At 41.9% G+C, this 14,331-nt stretch overlaps 1 protein-coding gene across 3 annotated transcripts in view; it reads left to right on the top strand.

Annotated features, from left to right (window-relative positions):
* Positions 1-11,689: 11,689 nt before the first annotated feature.
* Positions 11,690-14,331, top strand: part of LOC109433366 (glucose dehydrogenase [FAD, quinone]) — a 164,846-nt gene continuing 162,204 nt past the window's right edge. Inside the window, exons 1-2 of one of the 3 annotated variants that reach the window (XM_062855860.1) lie at positions 11,690-11,893; positions 13,433-13,591. The gene's annotated coding sequence lies outside the window, so the exon portion shown is untranslated. Of the gene's footprint in view, positions 12,022-12,046; positions 13,244-13,432; positions 13,592-14,331 lie in introns of those variants that run through there. The other 2 variants (XM_062855859.1, XM_062855861.1) reach the window with 2 other exon arrangements.

Raw genomic sequence — 14,331 nt, 5'->3', positions numbered from 1 at the left:
GAGGAATCTCTGGAAGAATCCTTAGAGGAATCCGTGAAGGAATTCTTGGAGGAGAAATTCCTGGAAAAAAATACGACAACGTGCGAGCGACAACACTGTGGCAAATCAAACATTCTATAACTGTGTTATCGCTTGCACGTTGTCGGGAAATGTTCGTCCTGACTTTTCAACGGAATACCCGTTTGATATGCAATCAGATAGATGATGACTTACCTTTTTCAATCTCTGTCGTCGTTATTGACGGTTCTCGAGCGGAAATAAGCCACACCGTTTAACAATCAAAGCGGAATATTAGACACAGGTGGATAGGTTCATTTCTCCGATATTTTGAAAGATTATATTCTTTGACAATTTTCATAACTTCTTTTAAAACGGATTTATTGTTCCTTATTCTCTACAGAGGAGTTCACGGAAAAATGCTTGGATGAAATCCTAAAGGAATGCCAGGAGGAATACTTGGAAAAATTCCTGGATAAATTCAGGGAGGAATTTCTGGGGAAATTTTTAAAGTAATCCCTGGAGGATTCCTGAAGAAATTCCCGATGAAATTTGTAGAGGAAATCCAGGAGGAATTTATGCTGGAATCCCAGGAGGAATTTTCAGAATAATTCCTCGACTAGCTCTGTGAGGAATTCTTAGGAGGGGAGTTTCTTAAGGAATCCCTGGAGGATTTCCTGGAATACCTGGAGGAATCCCTGGAGGAACTCATGGGAGAATGCCTGGAGACATGCCCGTAGGAATATCTGGAGGAATCTCTGGAGAAATTCCTTGAGAAATTTCTAGAGGGGTTCCTAGAGAAATTTCTGGAGAAATCCCTTGAGCAGTTCCCGGAGGAGTCCCGAGTCCAGAAGAAATACAAAGTTCAATTTCTGAGGATATTCCAGGAGGAGTTTCTGGGGAAATCTCAGTACTGAAAATTGCTGAAATTCCTGAGGAAATCCTGAAATCCTGAATGAGTTTCTGAAGGAATCCCAAGAAGAGCTCTTGTTGGCATTTTTTAAAATAATCCCGGAAGTTGTTCCTGAAAGAATTATAGAAGGAATTCGCGGGTGATTCCCTGCACAAATTTCTGAAGAAACCCCATGAGGAATTCCTTATGGAATCTCAGGAAAGATTTCTTAGCGAATTTATTGGAAGCATTTTTGTAGGAATCCCTGGAAAAAAAAAACCTCAAGAAATCCGTGTCTGTAGTAATTTCTGGACGAATTGTTGAAGGAATACTTGTATGGATTTGTAAAGGATTTTTTGTATATAGTATAATTTTCTGATAGAAACAATCCAATACATTCATGCAAAAATACTTCGAATTATTCCAGATGGAATTATTGCAGCAATCTCAGCGGAATTCTATAAGGCAGATATAAATTTTATTTTCACTTTTTGTCTCCCCTCCTTCAAAAAATTTTGGCCGGATTTTGCATTTTGAGGGGGCAGATAAAAAAATATTTATCAAAATATATGGTCTTGTTAAAAATTCTATAACAAATCCGATGAGTTTTTAATATTTATCAGATAAAATGCTTTGTTTCATTTGTATCCCCCCCTCCCCTCGGTCAGCCTAAGAATAGTGGGACAAAAAGTGAAATAAATATTTGTAACGGCCTAATTTATTATGCAGAAATCCCTGTAGATATCTCTGAAGGAATACCTGCAGAAATATCTTGAAGGATCTCTGGAGAAATTCCTGAAGGAAACCTCAAAGAGGAGGAACCACTAAAGATAACCCACGACAAATCATCGAAGATATGTCCTGGTGAATTCTTGAAGGAATCTCTTGAGGAATCCATGATGGAATCGCAGCAACAAGTTATGGAAAAAAAATTCTGTACTTAGGGGCTGTCCATAAACCACGTGGTCATGAGAAGGGGTTCGGCCAATGACCATTTTGTATGGACGAAAAAAAAAAAATTGTGTGGACTAATGACCACGCGGGGGGGGGGGGGGGGTTGAGAAGTCCCAAAAAAATGACCACGTGGTTTATGGACAGCCCCTTATACTCATATTAGTTTACAAAACTAGGAACAAATCTAAAACAGTCATTTTGATTCCTCAAAACTGAAATGCCGATTTGTATATTGACATATCGGGCGCCCATCCCGCTTAAAAGTAATTACAAGTCAGGCACTCCCTCCTCCCCCTTTGGTAGCCCTCCAAGAAAAAATTCTAGCTACGCCAATGATTACCAGGTCCGCTCCACCCACCTATTCATTGTTTTTCGAAGTATCTTTTGCATGCACCCCTTCTTCTTCTTCTTCTTCTTCTTCTTCTTGGCGTAACGTTCTCACTAGGACAAAGCCTGCTTCTCAGCTTAGTGTTCTATGAGCACTTCCAAAGTTATTAACTGAGAGCTTCCTCTGCCAATGACCATTTTGCATGTGTATATCGTGTGGCTGGCATGAAGATACTCTCTATGCCCAAGGAAGTCAAGGAAATTTCCTTTTACGAAAAGATCCTGGACCGACCGGGAATCGAACCCGTCACCCTCAGCATTGTCATGCTGAATACCCATGCGTTTACCGCCTCGGCTATATGGGCTCGGCATGCACCCCTAGTTTATTCGTAAACTTGCAACCAGAACCACTGTGCACCGTTCTAAGGAGTGTATCGTAAAGTAGTTGAAAATGTTTAAACTAGCCTCAAAAATAGTTTAATACAACTTTTGAGTAATTTTATTTTTGGAGATACTGTATAAATCCTTGAAAAAAGAAATGGCTTTTATGATTTTTTAAAAATGTTCTTTGAACTGGGTTTTTAACCTAGATTACTGAACGCATGTTTTTAAATTTTTGCACACCTTCTAAAAAATTGAAATTGCGAAAAAAGTTCGATAATGTTCGAAAATTGTTAACTTTTTTGTGCAAATAGAATAAGCTCCAGAATCCTCATGATATAGGCAAATTATTTTTTTCAAGAAAAATCTCCACTGCATTTAAGCGCAATTCTTAAAAATGAAAAAAAGGCCATTTTTGAGGAACCCCTTTTTTCTATGCTCCTCCAAATCAAATTTACGCAAATAAAAAATACATAAAATGAAAAATTCGCATTTTTTTTAAAAAGGGTATGTTTTTTAATTTATGGACGAGTAAGTTAGAGCAAAAAAAAAAGAATTTTATAACCTTTTAAGATATTAAAAGCAGAACTTTAACGTTTGATTAAAAAATAGACGTTTTTTGGAGTGGACCATTTTGTAGATATAGGAGATTTTTCTATCGAAAATATGAATTTTGAAAGTCGGTGTTGAATGATATGTTATGTGTACATAACTGTTAACAAACACCAATATTTTTCAGATTTTTTATCGTACAAATTGTACTCGCTACAGATTTTTGAAATGTTGAAAAAGCTTAACAAAATTGCATTTTGTGCAGATTTTTATTTTGTGAGTTGTATTCATTTAACCATATTTTCAAAAATACAAAACATTTTCCAAATGTTTCCAAAGTATTCTAAACTTAACTATATTGTGAAGATTTCATAGAAGAACCGAAATGAAAAGACCAACACAGCTTCGAGATAGAGCATTCTGAACATTTTCAACTACTTTCCGATACACTCCTTAGAAGAACGTGGTCATCTGATGCAACGGCTTCCGCGATGCAATTCGCTCTCGCTGCGTGTGGCTGTGAATTGGTACCGTTCTTCTGTGGCAATTAGGCTGGTATACACCGTGACTGGCAACCCACTGCTGCAGTGCAGCTCGTCTCGCCACTCATTTCCACTGCCCACCACCACTTCTGCGGGCTGCTGCTAATGCTGACAATTGGCTGAAAATTGTGTGAAATTAACCCACCCCCTGGGTCAAATCGTTTGCCGGCGGGTGAGCGGATCAATTGTCGGTTCTTCCAACGTCCTTCGGTCTATCAATTTCCACACACAAAAGTATCAAATCTATCAGGGCTGGTCGTCGGTGGCGGCGGCTACGGAGCGGCGGTTACGATGGATGCTGCTACTTTTCTCTTCTTTTATGCAGAGTACCTTCGGTGAGGGTCAATTTACCACCAGCAGCACACTTTGGGCCATTAATTGACGCCTTCTATACCGCACGCGCTCTACGCAGCTACCGGCAGCATATATGGTAATATTGAGTGTTTGGCGGTGGCGGCTTAGGAACTGGAGATTATTCATTCGTAAGAACATGGTGCATGTATGTATCAACTTATTGATTCTATTACGGTTGAAAAGGCCTCGTAAGAGGTCGACAACTTATTAGGAGAACGTGCATCTACGGGAAGGGATCAAGTTCGTAACTCTGAACTTTACTGTTTTCAGCCCTCTGCCATGTGGCTTCTACTTCTTATTCTTCTTCTTTGTGGCTCTACGTTTCTACTGGAACATGGCCTGGGTTTCTTCAACATTGTGTTCTTAGACTACTTCAACAGTTATCATTTGAACCCCTTGGGGTGATGTCTACAGAGTAGTCATGGCCAAAACGAACAGCGTTTGCTGAGTTCAGCTCCTCGATTTGAGTTCGATAAGCCATAACTATCTTCGACCTGGAGTTGGCCGAAGCAAGTGCTTTAATAGTAGCCTGGCTATCTGAACAGAAGTATATTACTTTGCCCATTAGGGGCTGTCCATAAACCACGTGGTCATTTTTTTGGGACTCTTCAACCCCCCCCCCCCGCGTGGTCATTTGTCCATACAAAATTTTTTATTTGTCCATACAAAATGGTCATTGACCGAACCCCCCCTCATGACCACGTGGTTTATGGACAGCCCCTTACGTGCTGCTGAAGTGCTGATTGCACTCCGCACATAAGAGCAAAGATTTCGGCCTAAAAAACGGTACAGTGTCTACCAAGTGAATAAGACTGATACAGCCTTAGCTCACGAGAATAAACACCAGCACCTGCTCGACCTTCGAGAAGGGAGCCATCAGTGTAACATACGATGCCGTCTGAAATACTTCTTTCCAGATATCCAGATGTCTACTCTTCCCGGGAAGGGAATTTCGTGGAAAATGTCCTATATGGAAAATTACAAGCAATTGTAAGACCACTTGGAGCAAGGAAAATTATGTCCCAATTCACGAAAAGTGGAAACAACGAGGTGTGTGTTGATGTGCGGTTCACAGGAGTTTCCTCTAGTAGACCGAGTACCCGTAGACGGTAAGTGCAAGAAAGTGCTTCTTGTTTGAGATGAATGTGTAGTGGGGCAACGTCAAAGAGAACTTCTAGCGTTGCCGTGGGAGTTGAAGAGAACGCTCCAGACATCGCCATTAAGCACATCCTTTGGATATGGCCTAACTTTGATTGGACCGTTCTCATTTCGCCCTCTTGCCACCACACAAGACATCCATAAGCCAATATTGGCCGAACAACAGTTGTGTAGATCCATTTGATATACTTGGGTTTTAGACCCCAAGTTGTACCAAAGGTTCGCCGGCATTGCCCGAAGGCCATACAAGCTTTCTTGATTCTGAACTCAATGTGAGGTGTCCAGGAAAGCTTGGAATCAAGAATGACTCCAACGTACGTTACCTGTTCAGTCACATCGATTTCAGAAACAAAGAGACGCAAAGGTCGAACGCCATTACGGTTTCGCCTTTCCGTGTAAAGAACAATAGATGTTTTACTCGGATTAACCGAAAGGCCATATTGGCGACACCAACCCTCAACTACCTGAAGGGCGCTTTGCATCAGGTCGAAAAGGGTGCTGATGCACATACCAACTAACAATGTTAGGTAGTCGTCGGCAAAACCATAAGTAGGAAAACCGCTATTATTGAGTAGCCTCAATAGCGTATCTGCTACGAGATTCCACAAAAGCGGTGACAAGACTCCCCTTTGGGGGCATCCACAAACACTCAACTTCCTAATCCCTGCTAGACGCAATGTCGAGAAGAGATATCGATTTTTGAGCATTTGATGAATCCAATTGGAAATCATTGGAGATATACCATGACTCCGTGGGGCTTCCAATATGGCATCGAAAGGCACGTTGTCAAAGGCACCCTCGATATCTAAGAAAACACCTAAACAAGATTGCTTTTGAGCGAATGCTTTCTCGATATCGTAAACAACCTTGTGTAAAAGAGTCACAGTGGACTTACCAGATTGGTAGGCATGTTGGTTCACATGAAGAGGCACGTTGGCCAGATGAACATCACGAATGTGATGATCCACAATGCGTTCTAAAGATTTCAGAAGAAAAGAGGTCAAACTGATAGGTCTGATCCTCTTTGCTTCTTCATACGACGCACGACCCACCTTCGGAATAAACTTCACAGTAATATCCCGCCAGGATTTGAGAATATACCCTAGTCTAGTCTAGTCTAGTCTACACATACACAGCCATTCATTGAAAGAATCCTGGAAAATGGTAGAATCGACTAATTCTACCATTTTTCTTGTCATTATTAATGTTTGCAGTACACTGGAAATGCATTACAAGCATTAAAGCGGCCAGGCCTACTGTGCAGCGTTATTGTTTTTACAATAAAGCCATTAAGTGGGGACATCTCGTACCAACCACTCAGCTTTTAAGAAAGCAAAATAAGTGAAAGTCGATGGGGGTGACGATGCTAAGAAGGTTAATGTCACCCCTTGGTCCTTCGCTTCCTGGGATGGAACACAGGTATTTGGTCCGTGTCCTGGCCCTTATGCCTAGGCTTAAGCGCCTTTACTCGCTCTCTGAAATGAAACAAACTGGGTACGAGGGAAACGTTGCGTAATTAAAAATTAGTTTTCGAAGATTATGAATGCCCCCTTAAAGGAAAAAAGAAGATGTAGTTTTAAACGTTCACACCGATTTATCTGGAAACTGCTGTTGCTCGGTATTAAGGGGGACATCATTACAGCGTAGTCAGGTTTTCTCCTCGTTTCACCACCGTCGCGCACGCAGTTAGTCATCACTATAACAATACGCCGCTTCATCACTCACTCGTGAATCGTCGCCGTGTTCTTGACCTCTAACGAACTCTACAGTCAGAAGAGGAAGGGAGAGGCAATTCACGAGAGGCGCGCCTCACAACATGTGAAAACATTCGACGGAAAACTGAGCCCTACGAATAATCGATGAAACTGCTACCACCCACCGATCACTCCCGCACACCCGCACAGCCGATGATTGCGCAAGTGAAAAATGCGCTTCCCGGCGCGGATTAAACTTTTTCCTTGTAAATATCACTTGGTTTCGCTACGGTGACACTTATTTTTTTATACTTTTCGGTCGGTTTACATACTCAGTTTTTGATATTTCACTTTTTACGTTTGCTATCCGTGAAAAACACGTAACCTGGGTGGCGTAGCGCAAGCAAAATCACCATCGAATCCGCGAAAACGAGGAACACGAAACCGCAAATTAGAATTGTAATGTTAGTGACGATAAATTGCGGAGGTTACATCCAGCGAACTCCGTGAATCACTCGCGTTCTGCTTCCGGATGGCGTAGCACCAGTCAAACTTTTCTTCCAAATCACATAAAACGGCAACGCATAAAAAAACGTGAAAAGTAAAGCAAGACGCGTGCGGTCGCGGCGAAGCCTACTTCGATTCGTCTCCGCCAGGATTTGGGAATATACCCTGTAGCAAAACTGCCAACATGTTTTTTTTTTTCAAAACATGTTTGAAATGATCAAATCCCTTCTGAAGCAAAATAGGATAAATCCCATATGCCCCAGGAGACTTGAAAGGAGCAAAGCTATTAAATGCCCACTCAATTGGTTCTATAGTTACAATACTCCGAGCCGAAGCCAGAGAATCGTAACTACAAGAAAATACATCAGGTTCATCCGAAGATGTAATATCCACACATCCAGGGAAGTGTGTGCTGAATAAGCATGCCAGAACTTCCTCATCAGAGGAAGTCAGATCGCCATTTGGCAAACGAAGTTCGTTCACTCGGAAATTCTTAGATTTCGCAAGGATTTTGTTTAACCGACTGACTTCACTCAAACTGGAAACATTTGTACAAAGGTTTTTCCAGCCGGATCGTTCAGCAGACCGGAGAGCTTTCCTGTAGGCCTTGCGAGCCGACCTGAAAGCCTCCGAACCAGCCGAACGTCGTCTGTTCCAACCCTTTCTACATTGTTTCCTGAGTTTCGTCAGATCAGTGTTCCACCAAGGGGTTCCTCTTGTGATCTTCACAGACTGTAGAGGGCATGCTTCTGCAAAAGCTTCCATGATGAAGGTCGTTGTAGTATCAACGGCAGCATCTAAATCACTTGGAGTGTCAATGGATGGTGAGTATCCATAAAATTTGGCTGCAACCAAATCGGTAAAGAGATCCCAGTTGGTTGACCGGGGGTTCCTGAAACGCAATGTTTGCGAAGTAACATTTAAATGTTCAAAAAAGATGTAGCGATGGTCAGATAAAGATTCTTCATCTGACACATGTCAATTGGTCAGCTCGTGACTAATTCTACTAGAGCAAAGCGTTATGTCTAACACTTCCTCTCTAGCAGATACCATGTAGGTTGGGCGGTTGCCTATGTTTAGTAATGCTAGATCTGTCCTACTTAAGTACTCCATCAAACTGGAGCCTCTCAAGTTAATGTCTGAGCTGCCCCAGATGAGATGGTGATCATTAGGATCACTGCCAACAATTAGCGGAAGGCTTTCTGAAGTACAGTATGCGATGACTTGTTTGAAAGCATCCGTAGGGGATGGTTCATCATGCGGTAAATAAACCGAACAATAGACGTATTTCCTGTTGAGGGTTCTAATAGATACATCAATTGTGATAGCACATACATCACTGGTTGTTAGTTCAGAGATGAGTGTAGCAACTATTGCGTTGTTGACAAGCACACAGGCTCGAGGCATGACACGCGAGTTTGCCATTTCATGTTTACTTAAAGAAGCAGAAACCGGGTTCACAAGGTTTCCTAGATAGAAATTTCCCTTACGGAAGTAAGGTTCTTGGACCAAGGCCACTTGGGCTGAACCATTTTGCATAAGTCTGCAAAAATTGATTGTTGCTGTTCTTTTATGCTGAAGATTGATCTGAGCTATCCTAACCGTAGCCACTACCCAAACTAGGCAAGAATCAACTCTTCACAACAACAGCACAACAAAGAACAGCAGCAACAAAACCAGATCGGTAACGATTGGAAAACGCCAAGGGTGAGGATACACAGAATACACTGTGTAAATCGCATAATGTGAAACCATATAGGTGAAAATTTAAACTAATTAACAACATCTTCATAATCCCGCCCTTATTTAGCCTCAAGTGAGATTGAAGAAGGGCAGCCGATTGTTTCGGAGAAACACAAGGTCCACTGCACCATTGCTCCGGTTAGCGCAGTAAGGGCTACATACTGTGGAGGCCGCCCTGGTACTCTACAGGTTCCGTTAGCGGTTAGGTTTTTATTAGACCCCCCTAGCCATTCATTCCTAGGCACGGTAAGCATGAAGCCGCGTCACTCCATGAATTAGGGGTCACCTGTTGGTGGACTCTTACCACCGGAACAGGCGGTCCGTAGTGTTATTCTTAGTCAATTGAGACAATCGCTACCGACACTACACAGCTATCTAGGCTGATCGAGAAAAGAAGTTAATATTGATGATCAACTTCATACGGGCCCGAACAGCCTTCAAGGTGATTGAAGAATAAATAAAAAATATCTAACAAAATTAATTATTAATCATTTATTATATGCCGCAACATATCAGCTTATGTTCTAAATGTCTATCATCAACAGGCAATCGCATTAACCCGTAGGCTACGGGGCTTACAACAAAATTTCAAACCGCTGCCAAAGACGCAAACATCAATATTTTTTAATGAAATTTTGAGGTTCACTTCACTATTAGTTGTAGTTTCAATATGCTGAGAGTCACAAAAATTGGAGCCACGAGGACAGTTTTATTCCGGTGGACGTTTGGGTCAGGAGGGGTAAAAATTGCATAACCTTCCTTTTAGCAAGACCCCATTAGTTGGAATTCAAATGAATTCATCTGAAAAGTTGTTAGTTCTATGTATTATTGTATATTACGTCAGGCCCAGGGTATGAAAAACGGATCACGCCGAAAAACAAACGCTTTGTCCTAAGCGGTGCATGTTGGTAACAAAGGCGCTCCGCAACAAACGCATGTCAGGTGATGAGAGCAATAAAACAAACATCGCTTGCCGTGCGTGTGCCAATATTCCGGCTTTTCTGCTGAAATTTTCGACCCACATCATCGAATTCATAAGCATTTGGACGAATTAAGACTCTTGCAAACCTCACAGTCGAGTTTCAGTTGCAAAACAATGCGAAAATCACGATGTGAATAGAACGAGACAAATATTCCTACCATTTTTGTTGTGAACAAACTCAGGAGAGATTTTGTCATTATCTGCTAACGAAAAAACAAAGCGTTGTTGCCGTGCCTTCTTTGTTGCCTATTTTTCGCTTGCGGTGGCATATTCTGCGTACACTGGTCAGGCCTGGGGGTTAAGAAGTCTATAGGTGGTGTAGAACTTTTTCCAGGCCGCCAAAATCTTTTCAATTTTGAGTCTGATTTCTATGCGCTCGTAAAAGATTTTAAGGCTCGCAAGGAGTAGATTTTTCTGTCCCAAGCTGGGTCTTAAGCATATTGAATTAAACTATAAGTAGAACTTGATGGTAACATACTGTTTTCGTTAGAAAAATCATGTTTTCCACGAAAGTAACACGATTCTACAAGAAATTGCCTACTTTTAGGCGATAAATGCGGTACGTCCACCAGAGTAAAACTGCCCTCGTGGCTCCAATTTTTGTGACTCCCAGCATATTGAAACTACAACTAATAGTGAAGTGAACCTCAAAATTTCATTAAAAAATATTGATGTTTGCGTCTTTGGCAGCGGTTTGAAATTTTGTTGTAAGCCCCGTAGCCTACGGGTTAAGCATGCGCCAAAAGCGTCTCAGCACAGTTGAGTGCAATCACGCACCAACTTCAGGTAAAATCAAATGGGTCAATTTTACCGCTTCCTTCAAGTCCAATCTCGAACCCCCAGAACCTGGCCAGACAAACTCCATCGACTGGGTCATCGTCGTCGCCGCCGTCGACGTCGCCGTCACCGTCACCGCGCGAAGCCCAAAACGCACCAAACAGCACCCTTTCTGCGAACGAGCGCGAGAGATGCCGCACAATGCAAATACAGTGCGCCTCCTAATGTAGGGTAAAAGGGTATAATACGCCCCATCGGGGCAAAACGCCCCCCTTTATTTTGTAGCGATTCAAGCGCTTTTTGCATGCGAGATCGATTGGGAATCTTAAATATTGATGACTAATTGCCATCAAGCTGATCCGTTAGTTGATTGGTATAGAAAAGCAATAAAAATATCAAAAAGTCTGAAATCGAGGTTTTTGGCGTAATATTTTACCTCTTGCAAGCTGGCTTTATTGTAAACGAAGCCAGTTCTGTTCGCTTATGTTATTTTGCAACTTTTATGCAGTTAAACACTTGTTAAAAGGCCCTTCTAGGATAAGCATGTGGTGGAATTATCCCGTGGTACAGTTTTATCACGGGGCTGGACGTTTTTCTTTTGATGGGGCGTATTGCCCCGTTTGTTTTGATAAGGTAAATTTTGGAACGTTTTCGGAAAACGTTTCAAAGCTTCCATAGCCGCCCCTCCAGAGGTAAAGTTCTCATGCAACACTTTACTGACTTCAGAAACAACGATTTGCAGTGGACAATAGATGGAATAAGGCGCCAATTTTAGATATATTGCCATTTCTGCTTAGGGGGGGCATATTATACCTGTTTACCCTAGGTACCTCTCTACAGTATATGCGCTGCGTCGTCGTCGTTGTCGACGCGCCGCGCCGCCGAGAAGGCCCGAAAACTGTTAAGAAACATAAAAGTATCGCGCCGTAATGAGCCACCTCTCAGTTTCTTTCCAAAGCTCATCTAAGCCACAGCACATCCGCGTACTGCTGCTTGCTGCTCGCTCGCCTGACTCGGGACGAACCGTGTCGTCGTGAGTCGTCTTGCAAATCAAAACCGCGACTGCCCGCGCCCGCCACCACGCTGCACGTTTCTTCGCTGCAAGCCTCCCCCCTACAGATCGCCGTGTGCAGTTTTGTTTTATTGTTACTCGAAGCATAGGTACAATTCGATTTTTTTTTCTGAATATATGTTAAGTGTACTTTAGAGTGGACCAAAGTTGTGCGAAAAAAGTGCCAAATTTGGTATTTCAAGCATTACTCGGTGAAATGACAGTTGTTGTGATTAATATTATTCTCTGAAAATATGAACTCATTGCAAAAGAAGTGCGATCATCAGAAACATAAAGATTATTTCTATCGTTTGTTAGTTGATAAATCCATACGTGAACTGTGGTGGCTTGAAGCTAACCCTTATGAAAATGGTTCAGTTATCAAGTGTTGGTTGCCAAGTGAAATCTTTTGGGGTGATTGAATTTAAAGCTGAACAAAGTGCAGGTGTAATCAGAACCTTACAACTGCGTTGAAGGATCGACTAAATACATTTTTAATTTAAAAATCCTGCCCGTTTAAGTGATCTAAACTCAAAAATACAACTTCAGCATCTAAATCAATAGTATAAGAAATTAAAAAAAACTCACCATAATACTATATGTATTTGTAAGGTTTATACTACACCCTTACGATGTTTGAATTGAAGATTCGATCACCCCTAAAGGAAAACAACCTCTATTTCTGATGTAAATCATTTCTTACGGGCTAACCAACGGTCTTGACAGATTTCTACTAAATTACGTATACATTCGTTAATTGATCAATGAATCATAGCTTATTCTAGAGTTAATATGAATTATTTGATACGTTATAGATTGAAATTCCCGAGTTCACCAACTTTGACCCACTCTAGTGTACTTGCTCGCTTTTCCTTGGGATTTCCTTTCAATTCAGTGGAGTTGAGTGGAGTGGAGTTGCGCTGCGCTACCATGCTGCGTTCTTCTGCGAACTTGTGGAGTTGATCTGGTTCTCGCGGGTCGCCGCGTGTGCGGTGCGGGGCGATCGATCTTTGGGGAGCTGCACGCCAGACTTAGCAAGTGATCTGTTCTGTTGGCATGGACGGACCCCAGTCGAGAATCGAGATTCATTCTTTCGCTGGACTTGCCGTGGAACGGTTTGGTTTTCGCAACCAGCTGAGCGCTACGCTGCAATCGTTCTGGCCTCGGTCGTGAAGAAGAAGAAGAAGAAGAAAAGGGACGGACGGACGGACCTCCCCCGTTCTAGCAGTAGTGTGAACTCAGCAGAACTTGGATCTAGTACCGTGCGGGCGACGACGGTGGAAGATCGCTGAGGGAAGGCAGAACCCTTTGTGCTGTAGTGTGCTGGACACGGTGAACGGAGATTGTTCCATTGGTCACGCGTCACTGGACCTGCGAGTCTTGTTCTGTCGGAGCAGTGGAGTGTGTGCACCGGAGTGGAAAGCAATCTGCAACTTAGCGCAGATTTTGGATTTGCAAGTGGTTCGGGAGATAACTAACGGAGTGGATTGTAGTGAATCGGTGTTTTAATTTTTCTACTAGGATTGACGTTGAAGGAGTTTGATTTCAACAGGTGAAAACTCATACGCAAATTTTGAAGATTTGAAGTGCAAAAAGTAACAGTTTACGAAGGAGTATTTTATTAGTGAAGCAAGGTAAATTGATCAGTAGCAGAGTGGTTCTAAGTTTCTCCGAAGAAAGGTAAGGAATTTGTTTTAAATTTTATCTATAGATATTTTTATTCAAGGGAGCAGACCTGGTGTGATGGTTAGAACACTTGACTATCACGCCGAGGACCTGGGATCGAATCTCACTCCCGACAAGCTCACAAAATGTGGGTTCTTCCTTCGGAAGGGAAGTAAAGCGTGGGTCCCGAGATGAACTAGCCTAGGGCTAAAAATCTCGTTGATACAGATAAAAAAAAATAAAAAAAAAATAAAAAAATATTTTTATTCTGATACATTAGATTTTAAAGGATGAAGCATTGTTTCAAGATGAAATTGGCAAACGATGTATATTACTTGCCCAACGTTTCGACACGGGGTTAGTGTCTTCTCCAGGGGGAAACTAATTTGGTCGTTTTGGTTTTGTGTTTCGTCTAACTGTAACTGTCATGTCATTAGTTTGTTGGTATATTACTTATTTGGCTTGATATAACTTTCAACGAACATTTGGCAATGATTAATGACAGTTGAAACGATACAGTCAAGCCTCCACTAGAATTTTATTTATATTTATGAAATTTTAAACCCTTGGCTTATTTGTCGGAAGTACAATTCGATCGCAAGTCCTTGGTGTGAAAGAAATGTGCTTCTTCAACCATTTTTCCGAAATTTCTGTGGATTCAGAAATTATTTTAATTGTTCCTTTTCTAATTTCAGTGGTGACTCCTATGGTAATTATTTGGGAAAGTTTTTCAGTGATATCTTTGTAAATTTCTG

This window comes from Aedes albopictus, chromosome 3, assembly GCF_035046485.1.
Source record: "Aedes albopictus strain Foshan chromosome 3, AalbF5, whole genome shotgun sequence".
Lineage (NCBI taxonomy): Eukaryota > Metazoa > Arthropoda > Insecta > Diptera > Culicidae > Aedes > Aedes albopictus.
The sequence above is the reverse complement of the archived record's forward strand: the minus strand, read 5'-3'. Positions and strand labels throughout refer to the sequence as shown.